Here is a 10,798-nt window from a genome sequence, read left to right as displayed (position 1 = left end):
ACTCAATCAGGAATATGCAACTTCGGTATAGTAAATTTCGTTTGCTACTCATGTCTTGTTCGATTATCACAATGTCTAGGGAAAGATTTTTGTCCTGAATGAATGTAAGGGAAGCCCTTACGGTATAATTGGTGCAACAAACCCAAATTTCAAGTGACGTTCCTTGAACCTGGGTAGGTGGGAAGGCATGAACCGCTTTCCACCACTAGGCTATTGATACATCTCCAACGTATCTATAATATTTGATTGTCTCATGCTATTATATTATCAATCTTGTATGCTTTATTTATATCATTTTTGGGAACTTAGCTATTAACCCAGTGTCAAGTGCTAGTTGCTTTTTTCTGCATGTTTTTGGTTTTACAGAAAATCCCTATCAAACAAAGTCCAAACGCGACGAAACTTTTTGACGACTTTTTCTGAACAAGGAGGGACCCTAAAAGCTTCGGGGAAGGACCAAAAGCCAGATGAGGAGACGACAAGGCATCAGGAATGCCCCAGTGGGGAAGGCACGCTATGATGTCTTGTGGGCCCATCGTGCCTCCATCCTATCTAATTCCAGCGCTACAAAATCCCAAATATTTCAAAAAAACTAGAGCGAGACCCGAAACAATTATTCCGCCATCGCAAGACTCTGTTCTTCCATGATTCCATCTGGAGGCCTCCGCCAGTACTCTGCCGGAGGGGGAATCTATCACAGAGGGCCTCTACATCAACCTTGCTTCCACTCCGATGATACGTGGGTAGTTCCTCACAGGACCTATGGGTCCATAGCAGTAGCTAGATGGCTCTCTATCTCTCTCTCTCTCTCTCTCTCTTTCTCTTTGATCTTCAATACAATGTTCTCTTCGGAGATCGATATTATGTAATCTTTTGCGGTGCGTTTGTTGGGGTCTGATGAATAATGGGTCTATGATTAGATTGTTCATTCAAAGTAACTGAGTTATTTTTGAACTTTATTATGTGTGATTATTTATAGCATTGTATTTCTCTCCGATCCATCCGTTTAATTTATCCAACTAGCATGGGAGAGGTGCTTTGTGGTAGGTTCAATCTTGTGGTGTCATCACCTCTTGACAGAAGGGATAGCGAGGCACATATTTGTATTGTTGCTACTAAGGGTAAAATAACTGGGTTTGATCATATTGCTTGGTATTATTTTGTCTACATTATGTCATCATGCTTAAAGCATGACTCTGTTTTTCATGAACTTAATACCTGGAGAGGCAAGCATAGAAGCGCCCTCGAAGTGGGGTAATAGTAGTAGGCGTTGATACGTATCTATAATTTTTTATTGTATCATGCTATTATATTATCAATCTTGAGTGCTTTATATGCTATTTTATATCATTTTTTGGACTAACCTATTAACCCAGTGCCCAGTGCCAATTCCTGTTTTTGCTTGTTTTTGGATTTTCAAAAATTAGTATCAAACGAAGCCCAAACACGATAAAACTTTATGGTGATTTTTTCTGGACCAAAAGGGACCCTAGAAGGTTCGGGAGGAGGCCATAAGATGTATGGGAGATCCATGAGCTCACAGGGCGCGCCCCCTGAGCTCGTGACTCCCAAGCAACTCCGCTTGACCTAATTCCACCTCTATAAATTCCCAAATATTCTCAAACCAATAGAGAGCCACTCGAAACACTTTTTCCACCGACGCAAGCTTCTATTCTCCCGCGGTCCCATCTGGAGGCCTTTTCTGGTACTCTGTCGAAGGGGGAATCGATCATGGAGGGCTTCTACATCATCCTTGTTGCCTTCCGATGATGCGTGATTAGTTTACCACACACCTATGGGTCCATAGCTCGTAGCTAGATGGCTTCTTCTCTCTCTTTGATTTTCAATACCATGTTCTCCTCGATCTTCTTGCAGTTCTATCCGATGTAATGTTCTTTTGCGGTGTGTTTGTTAGGATCCGATGAATTGTTGCTTTATGATTATATTATTCATTGAAAGTAATTGAGTCTTTTCTGAACTTTATTATGCATGATTGTTTTAGCTTTCTATTTCTCTCTAATCTATCCGTTTAGTTTGGCCAACTAGATTGATTTATCTTTAGTGGGAGAGGTGCTTTGTGATGGGTTTAATCTTGCGGTGTCGTCACCTCGTGACAGAAGGGGTAGCAAGGCACGTATTGTGTTGTTTCCATTAAGGATAAAATGATGGATTTTATTCATATTGATTGGGTTCACTTTGTCTACATCATGTCATATTGCTTAAAGTGTTACTCTGTTTGTTATGAACTTAATACCATAGATGCATGATGGATAGCGGTCGATTGGTGGAGTAATAGTAGTAGATGCAGGCAGGAGTTAGTCTACTTGTCACGGACGTGATGCCTATATACATGATCATTGCCATGAATAACGTCATAACTATGCGCTTCTCTATCAATTGCCCAACAGTAATTTGTTCGCCCACCGTATGCTATGTGTTCGAGAGAGAAGCCTCTAGTGAAAACTATGGCCCCGGGTCTACCTTTACCATATTATTAAAAAACAAAAATACTTTGCTGCAACTTATTTACCTTCATTTTGTTTTGCAATTTATCTATCTATCACTATCAGAATTAATCCTTGCAAGTAACGAATTCAAGGGGATTGACAACCCTCTTGCCTGCATTGGGTGCAAGTATTCGTTTTTATGTGTGTATGTGCTATTGAAGGGAATTTGCTTGGTTCTCCTATTGGTTCGATAATCTTGGTTCTAGCTGAGGGAAATACTTATCTCTACTGTACTGCATCTTCCCTCCTCTTCGGGGAAAATCCCAACGCAGTTTACAAGGAGCATGCGCCACGAAGTTTAACGGTCTACTTGTCACGGATGTAATGCCTATGTATCGATCATGCCATGAATAACATGATAACTATGCGCTTTTGTATCTATTACCCAACAGTAATTTGTGTACCCACCGTTTTCTATGTTCTTGAGAGAGATGCCTCTAATGAAAGCTATGGCCCCGGGTCCATTCTCCTCATATTACTAAAACCCTAAATACATTGTTGTAATTTATTTACTTTTGCAATTTATATATCTACCACAATCAGAATTAATCCTTACAAATAACAAGTACAAGGGGATTGACAACCCTCTTGCCCGCGTTAGGTCCAAGTATTTGTTTGTGTGTGTGCAGGTACTGACGACCTTCGTTTATATGAGTCTCCTATTGGTTCGATAAACCTTGATTCTTTACTAAGGGAAATACTTTCTGCTACTATACCATTTCACCCTTCCTCTTCACGAAAATCCCAACGCCAATCACAAGTAGCAGTTATGCCTTAGTATGCATGTCTAGGAAGAGTGGAACACATCCAGACCTCGAAGGCAACACAAACTCCTTTGAACATGTGACCAAGGATACACATTTTGGTCTTCAACTAGCAGTTTACAAAGTCAATGCAAAACGGGATGAGCGCATCCAATGCACTGACGCTGAAATGCGAGAAGTCAAAGCTCAAAGCGATGAAAGCTAGGATGGTCACTTGCAAGAGCAAATGGACGACTTCTGCAACATCATGAATAACTACACACCCTTAGTCAATCTCATACCGTTCTAGAACATCATCAATTTCACATTGCTTCGAGCATACCTCATCGTCAATTTCACATCGATCTAGAAGCTACAATTCCAAGGACTAAGAGCCCATCATTATCCACCCCTCCTTGTGTCAATGGGCTACAAGAACAAACTCGAGACTATAACAGCAAGATCATGAAGCTCGTGAATAACATGGATGTGAAGAGCGTGACCATGCTCAGTAAGACCACCAAAGACAAAGCCAAACGATTGGAAGAAGAATCTCGCTTTTCACACATCAATGAAGAAGCCCGCTGAGAGTGTCTTGCGCTATGTGAGGAGTGGATTCACGCTCATATTTCCTAAATTTAAACATGACATTCTCGTATATTCTCTTTGATTGTCACTTCACCAATAATCACAAAGATATGCATATCTTCGTGTTTTAATGCTCTGTCGAAGATATGGATGTAATCTAGAGGAAATGAAGACACAATCAGGCAATACATAAAAGTCGGTATTGTTTCCATATAAAAGATATCACTATAGGCGACCCTATAAGAAAAGACAACCTTTGATTGCACTGCCCGGTATTGGCCTGTGACACCCAAAATTTTGGCTTTGCTTTTATTGATTAAAATGTTGCCAGGAAATAAAACTTTTCCAATTGTCAAATTTGTCCTTTTGTGATTTTGGACTTTATACCTCTTATGGGAAAAACCTTCAAAGGTATGGTTGGACTTGATTTCTCTCTATAATAAAACAATTATTTATTCAGTGGATTCAAATGTTGCAAGATTTATTTTCTCAAAACTTTGCTCTTATAAAATGATTTCTTTTGCATTTGGAGCCCATTTGCACTACAACCACTTGATAAATGCTCCTAAAAGTTCCACCAAAATTTGGGGAGGTCATGTGATGGTTCCACATCACTTTTGTGCAAGAATACCTTCTGGCCATTGGAGATTTTTGAACTCTACCCCAACTTTTCCAATCTGGTCCAGTAGGCACTTTTGCACTACAACCCATTTAAATATTTCTTTAAAAATTCTTCCAAGTGTTTGAAGATGTCAGTGGATGCATACAATTCATCTTCAAGCAAAAACCCAGTGATGTTCTTTGATAAATTTGAGTGGATCAACCTCTTATGCATTCTGGTCCAATTTGATGATTTGTACTGCAACCTTATCTTTCTTTACTCTAGTAACCCTGAGCTTTTTCCTACTTGTAGCCCTCCCTACCAAACTCTTAAGTCCAGGAGATTGGGCTCATTGGAGGTTTTGAAATGCATGTTCTAAACCCTTTTTCTTTCTGCCCAAAACTGGAGTTTTGCAAAACTTGCACTGTCTACTTTCTGTTTTTGCCAAACTGACCTTACCACCATCTCCTGCATCTAAAGAGACACTGATCTGGAGATTTTGGCCACTCCAAGAGTTGCCTAAGTGCATCTGGCATTCTGTCAAACACCTGGTGTGCACAGTCATTTTTGGCAAGCTCTCTGGTTTGCATTGTGGACTTGAACCCCTGACCTATCCACCTTGTCCACTAAATGTCTTGCTTCCCCCACCGTCATCCTGTGCAGTGCCAGCTCCACCCTCGAGCTCTAGAGCGCGCTGGCATTGCGTCGAACGGGTGCCGTGCGTGCTCTGGGCGCGCCCAGAGCGCACGTTTTGCACGCGCGCGCACTACGCCGACACGCCGCACTGCCGCATGCGACGCGACCCGACCCTGACCCCCTCTGCATCGCTGAGCCGCGCACTAGCCGCCCCTGCTCCACGGTAGCTCTGACGCCCTGCTGCGCCGCTGGCCGCGCCCTTGGCGGCACGCCGGCGTCGGCAGCGGATTCCGCCGCGGACGGCGCCGCCTAAACCACCAGCGCGCGCCAGCTGCCCCGGAGCACAGGCCGTGCTTATCCTCCCGCTCGTCGCAACGCGTTCGTCGCCGCCACGATGCCCTGCAACTACAGCAACGGCTGTCGCCGACGATCCTATCTTCTACCGCCACGGTCCGACCTCGAGCGCCTATATAAAGGGTCCCCGAGCCCCTCCGAGCACTCCCGCGACTTCAGACACTCCTCGTAGAGCTTCCCGCGTAGTGAATCGACCTGTAGTGGCCGTCTCCCTCAACTCCGGCCAGCCCGGCCGCCGCCAAACTCCGGTGCGATTCGTCGCAGCCGGCCACCCTTTCACCATTCCAGCGCCACCAAGAACTTCCCCGTAGTCTAGCGGAGCTGCCCAGCTACCCAACTTTGGTCGGAGACCACCGGAGCACCAAAAGCACTTCACCACCGTAGCTTTCCCCCGCCGCGGAGCTCGCCGCCGGCGATTCCCTTCACCTCCGGCGACCCTTCAACCACCCAAAGGACCGCCTCGGTCTAGCCGTTCCATCCCCGCCCTTGGATGCCCATGAGGTGCAGCCGTTCGTCGCGGCGATCGCCGGAGCCCCGCCACCGTTCGGGCGCAGAGAAAGGAGGGAGGGGGAGACCAGTCAAACCTGACTAGTGGGCCCTCTGGACCCACTGTCAGTGACCCGCGCAGCCACCTCTCTCTGTTTAAGTGAAGGCGCAAAACCCCGCGTACGTTTCTCTGCTGCGAAAGCGTATTTTCCTCGAAGCGTTTTCCTTTTTCTGGTTTTATTTAAAAAAAACAGAGTTGACCAAACTTTGACTGGCTGTAACTTTTAAAATAAAACTCCAAATGAGTTGATTCTTTTTCCTACCTCTCTCAAATTTCATCTAGTTTATTTTAAGATTTTTTAAAAAATATTTGAGACAGGTTTTGGTACTGTGTTTGAAATATTTGTTATTTGTGTATTTTGCAAAATAGGATTTTGGAGGAAAAGGAAAGCTTCCAATAAGTGCATCCTTTGCATACTCTTGAAGGCAAGCATTTCTGAACTCTGGCATAATATTTTGTTGTGGTGTTTTGATGCGATCAAAACACCTTTTGTCCTGGAGTATGTGATGGTTTATGTACCGATATAGTCTCGTGCATAAGTGCACTCTGGAGTTGTTTTGTGGTCAGCAGATGGATACACTAGTGATTTGGGTCATCCTCGTGAGCTTCTCTTGCACACCGGTAGGAAGCCGGGAGAGTCGTGGTCTTGGGTAGACACGAGCTTGTCCCTAATCCCTCATCGAGACGAGTATGCCCGGCATAGCTTGGTGAGGCTCGAGGAGTGGTGATTTATTTCACTCGTGGTAATATTGTTGGTGGATGCCTGGACCACCTGAGTCGGTTGTAGACCGAGTATGGATCAGTAGCTTCCTTTTGTTGGTACCACCACTTGTTCCTGCAGGGGACAGGGTATGGTTCAGTAGGTTGTCAACCCCCTTTCCAAAGCACACACCGTACAGAGAGGCCGTGATGAGGGTCCCATGGCCATGGATTAAAGACAGTCATCCGGTCCGGGGGCATGGGTGTTTCGGTTGTAGCCGAAGGGGATAGCTTCCCCAGTGTGCGCGCGGTATAAATTTTGTGATCCCATGCTACGTCGAGGTTGTAGCCTCCCCACTTAGAGTTTTACTTGGCAGGTGTCGTGGGTGATTCCAGACACTGGTGGGTTAAGCTGGTGTGTGCAGGTCAGGCGTGTTTTCGATCAAAAGACCGTAGACGGAATTAGTCCCGAGGGACTGAGTAATCCCGTTACTCGTGGAAAATGGTACTCCCTCTGCAGAGGATATATCCTGTTGGATAGTCTTGTTCTTGAGTGAAAGCCTCAGTCTGACTTGAGTCTCGGTAACGGTATTCGGATGGAGACACGGTTAACTGGATCACAACAACGGTATTCGGATGGAGATACGTCTTGACTAATTTATCGGTTTTCGGATGGAGAAACGACTGTACTAAATATTATTTATGATTGTGGCTCCTATGGATTATGATCTTTATTATTTTGGACTAACCTTTTTTTTCATGTATATGATCGAGTATCCCTGGGATGGTCCTACCTCCGGGATAGTCGCTGTGATTAATTTTCTTATAAGCCCTTTCTGTGGTGTCGCTCAGACGCCCGACTGCGGCATGCCTGTCGTTCTTTTATCTTTTATAAGCCCTTTATGTGGTGTCGCCCCGACGCCCGACTGCGGCATTATTATTTCTGCATTTTCTGCTCGAGGAGTCTTTCAGACACTCGTTTGGCACCTGTATTATTAATCCGCATTTTCCGCTCGAGGAGTCTTTCAGACACTCGCTTGGCACCCAGTATTTTACTTTGAATTATTTTAACCACATGTGTGCATCTTGGTTTTCGTACCTTTTCGTAACAGACGTGTGAACACATAATAGTCCAGAGCATGTTTTCGATTTATTATACCCGTGTTCTTAATGTTTGCGAGTACATTCAAACGTACTCACTGGCTTGTCCCTGGCTATTGTCTTGGCCAAATTTCTCGCTTGGAGATGAGCACCGTGGTGACAACCCACGCGTTGACGTGTGCAGCCTCGCGAAGATAGGAGTTATCCTGGTCAGCTGTTCTTGTGGGAAATGGAGTCCCACAGACGCAGATGTACCCAATCGCTTCCGCCCTCTACCATTAGAACCAAATGTTGTACTCCTAGGCCTGAATGGTCTTGTACTACATATTTTTGTACTTGCTTGGATTTCCTTGTATCAAGTTGGTGCCTCATCAGCTAACAGTAATCCTGGGGCTGGTGAGCTCACAGGCCGTATTTCTGGGAAATCAATATCCTGAAAATCCGGTCGTGACATGGCCTCGGAAGTCCACCCAAGGCACTTCCCTATTGGGCCACGAGGTCCGGTTCATGAGATTCTCTCCTAAAACCCTATTCCAATGATCTGCACCATAGAAAGGAAAGGAGGAGCCTAGTCATCCACTCGCCGCCATGCCAAGTCATCACTATCACGCCTAAGCTTTACTGTTGTCACCCCCAAGCAACAACCACCATCTCCATTTGAATTCATTAAATGCTAATGCATTGGTACGGTAAATCCTTAATAAACAAGTAAACCCACAAGATATAATAGGACCAAGGTCGGATGACTTAATCCTCGATACACAGGTAGTTGGTAGTGGTGCCCCATGAACGTATCGCCCACTTATATATCTAGTTACAAGTTCATTATTATCTATTCATCATAACAATGCTTATTTGTCTATCTTATGACCCCAATATATGTACATAGTTTTGTAGGTGAAACCTCTACTCTGGCATAGTTCCTTATGTTTTCTACAGCTGCTCCCAATTTTCTATGTGTTTGTGCAGTGATCTAACATAGCAGTGTACTCGTCCAGCAAACATGAATGATATGTGATAACTGGTACGTCATAGAAGTGCCTTCACCTACACAATTAATTAATAGTTTGATAGACATATGCCTCTAGGTAAGAAGGCCATTTGCTACAATACAAATCAGATCAAGGTCGTCAACCCTTTTTTCTAAAGTCGTTATCGAGGAAGTATTATGTTGCTCTAGTATGGTCACTAGAGTTCATGTTTATTTACTTTTGTTTTTGTTTTGTATCCATTTTTTAAATTTTATTCCGGCTAAAGAAAAAATGGGATATGCAGTAGGAAAGAAGCATGATGATTTTGCTACCCAGTATGATGATTGTCTGTGCGTCGATTAGTCAACCCAATGTTGAGGTTGAGCAATAGTATAAGATTAATTAGAAGTTGCTTAATTTGATTCAACAAAACCAATTTGGAGGGACCACCATTAAGGATGCACTCCATACTTCCACTAAGATATGTGATATCATATGCATGAAGGACACATAGCTGGAACTATTCCCATTTTCACTTAGAGCTAGAGGGAAGAATAGTTGCTTGCATTACAAAAATGGCACCATCACTATGTGTAATGGCTATTCTAACTTTTTTATGACTAAGCATTTCCCTCCAGCTAAAGCCATGTAGCTTCGTGCTAATATCGCATGTTTTAGACATGAAGATTGCACACCACTAGCGCTTGCCTAGGAAAGGATGAAGGAAACTGTTAGAAACTTCCCTAACCATGATATGGAGGAGTGGCTTATCCTCCATATATATTTCATGATGCTTTCAACCCTTTGTCAAAAAATATGTCAGACATTCCTACATGAGGCTCCTACATGGGATGCCATGTGCCGGAAGAAAAGAAATTGCTAGATGATATGCAAGAAAACCATACCCAATGGCATGTGGAAAGGACTTCAACGTATAAGATAAATTGTATAGGCGAAGAGAAAAATGAAGAGCTTCGAGCTCCTTGGCATCATAGAAGGTAAGAATTCTATCTATGTTAGCGCTAAATCTGATACCAATAAAGTTAATTTCGTTGCTCATGGAAACTGCAAAATTCCATTAAAAACAAAATTCTTTTGGACATAATTATCAGAAGCACTAAAGTAAACCTATAGGTAATCCAAACAATTTTAGCAACAACAATGGCAATAGCAACGGCAATTTTAAGACCTGAAGGAAACTCTAAAATATTTTATTGCTGCTCAGACCGAGCAAAATAATTCCTTTGTTGAATTGCTAAATGTTCATGATGTTGTCACGAGAATATGACTAAAAAATTGGTTAGACTTACAAATGACATGCTTGCGTTCAAGAAGGAACGCATAACATCGAGACACTAGTTGTAAAGATTGTTTGAAAGCCAAACTCTAATCCTAGCAAGTTTGTGGGAGAAATGAAACCAAATCATGTGGAATTTGTAAATATGGTGAGAAGCAGCAAGAAAATATGTCTAAAGAACTTGACTTCAACAATGCACCAACTTAGTCTTGGTCCTTATGTTTTTAGCAATTTGATATTGAATTTAACCAGTTTGACTTTTAAGCAAGCTATGGGTATTAAGGAAAACATTGTGGTGCAAATCAAAGATTATCGTGTACTCCTTGATCTTGTCATTCTAGACATGTTGAAATATGAGAATGCCTGATTATTTTAGAAGGAACCTTCCTGAGGATCGTTAAGTCTTTAATTAATATGCAAGAGGTTAACATTAAGTTTTACACACACCCTGTGACAATTTGTATTTCATTTCTCTAGGAAGATGAAGATGAAGGTCTATGGCGTTGAAGGTATCACGTCGAAGATGCGACACTCTGGCCATGTGGTTGCAAGTGCACCTAAAGCTATCTCAATATCAATAGGGTCGAGCTCGAACCAAAACAAAAGCGCTTCATGGGAAGAAACCCATGTGGAATGGAGGTCGCCTTAGTTTTATTTGTTTTCATATTGTTGTTGAATAAAAGAGCGTTTTAGAGATAACCAGAGGAGGAGAAAAGGTAAAATCCCTAACATTGCTTGAAATTTATGTGCATGC

Source organism: Triticum aestivum, chromosome 1D (assembly GCF_018294505.1).
Source record: "Triticum aestivum cultivar Chinese Spring chromosome 1D, IWGSC CS RefSeq v2.1, whole genome shotgun sequence".
NCBI classification, from domain to species: Eukaryota; Viridiplantae; Streptophyta; class Magnoliopsida; order Poales; family Poaceae; genus Triticum; species Triticum aestivum.
This window is presented reverse-complemented; position numbering follows the sequence as displayed.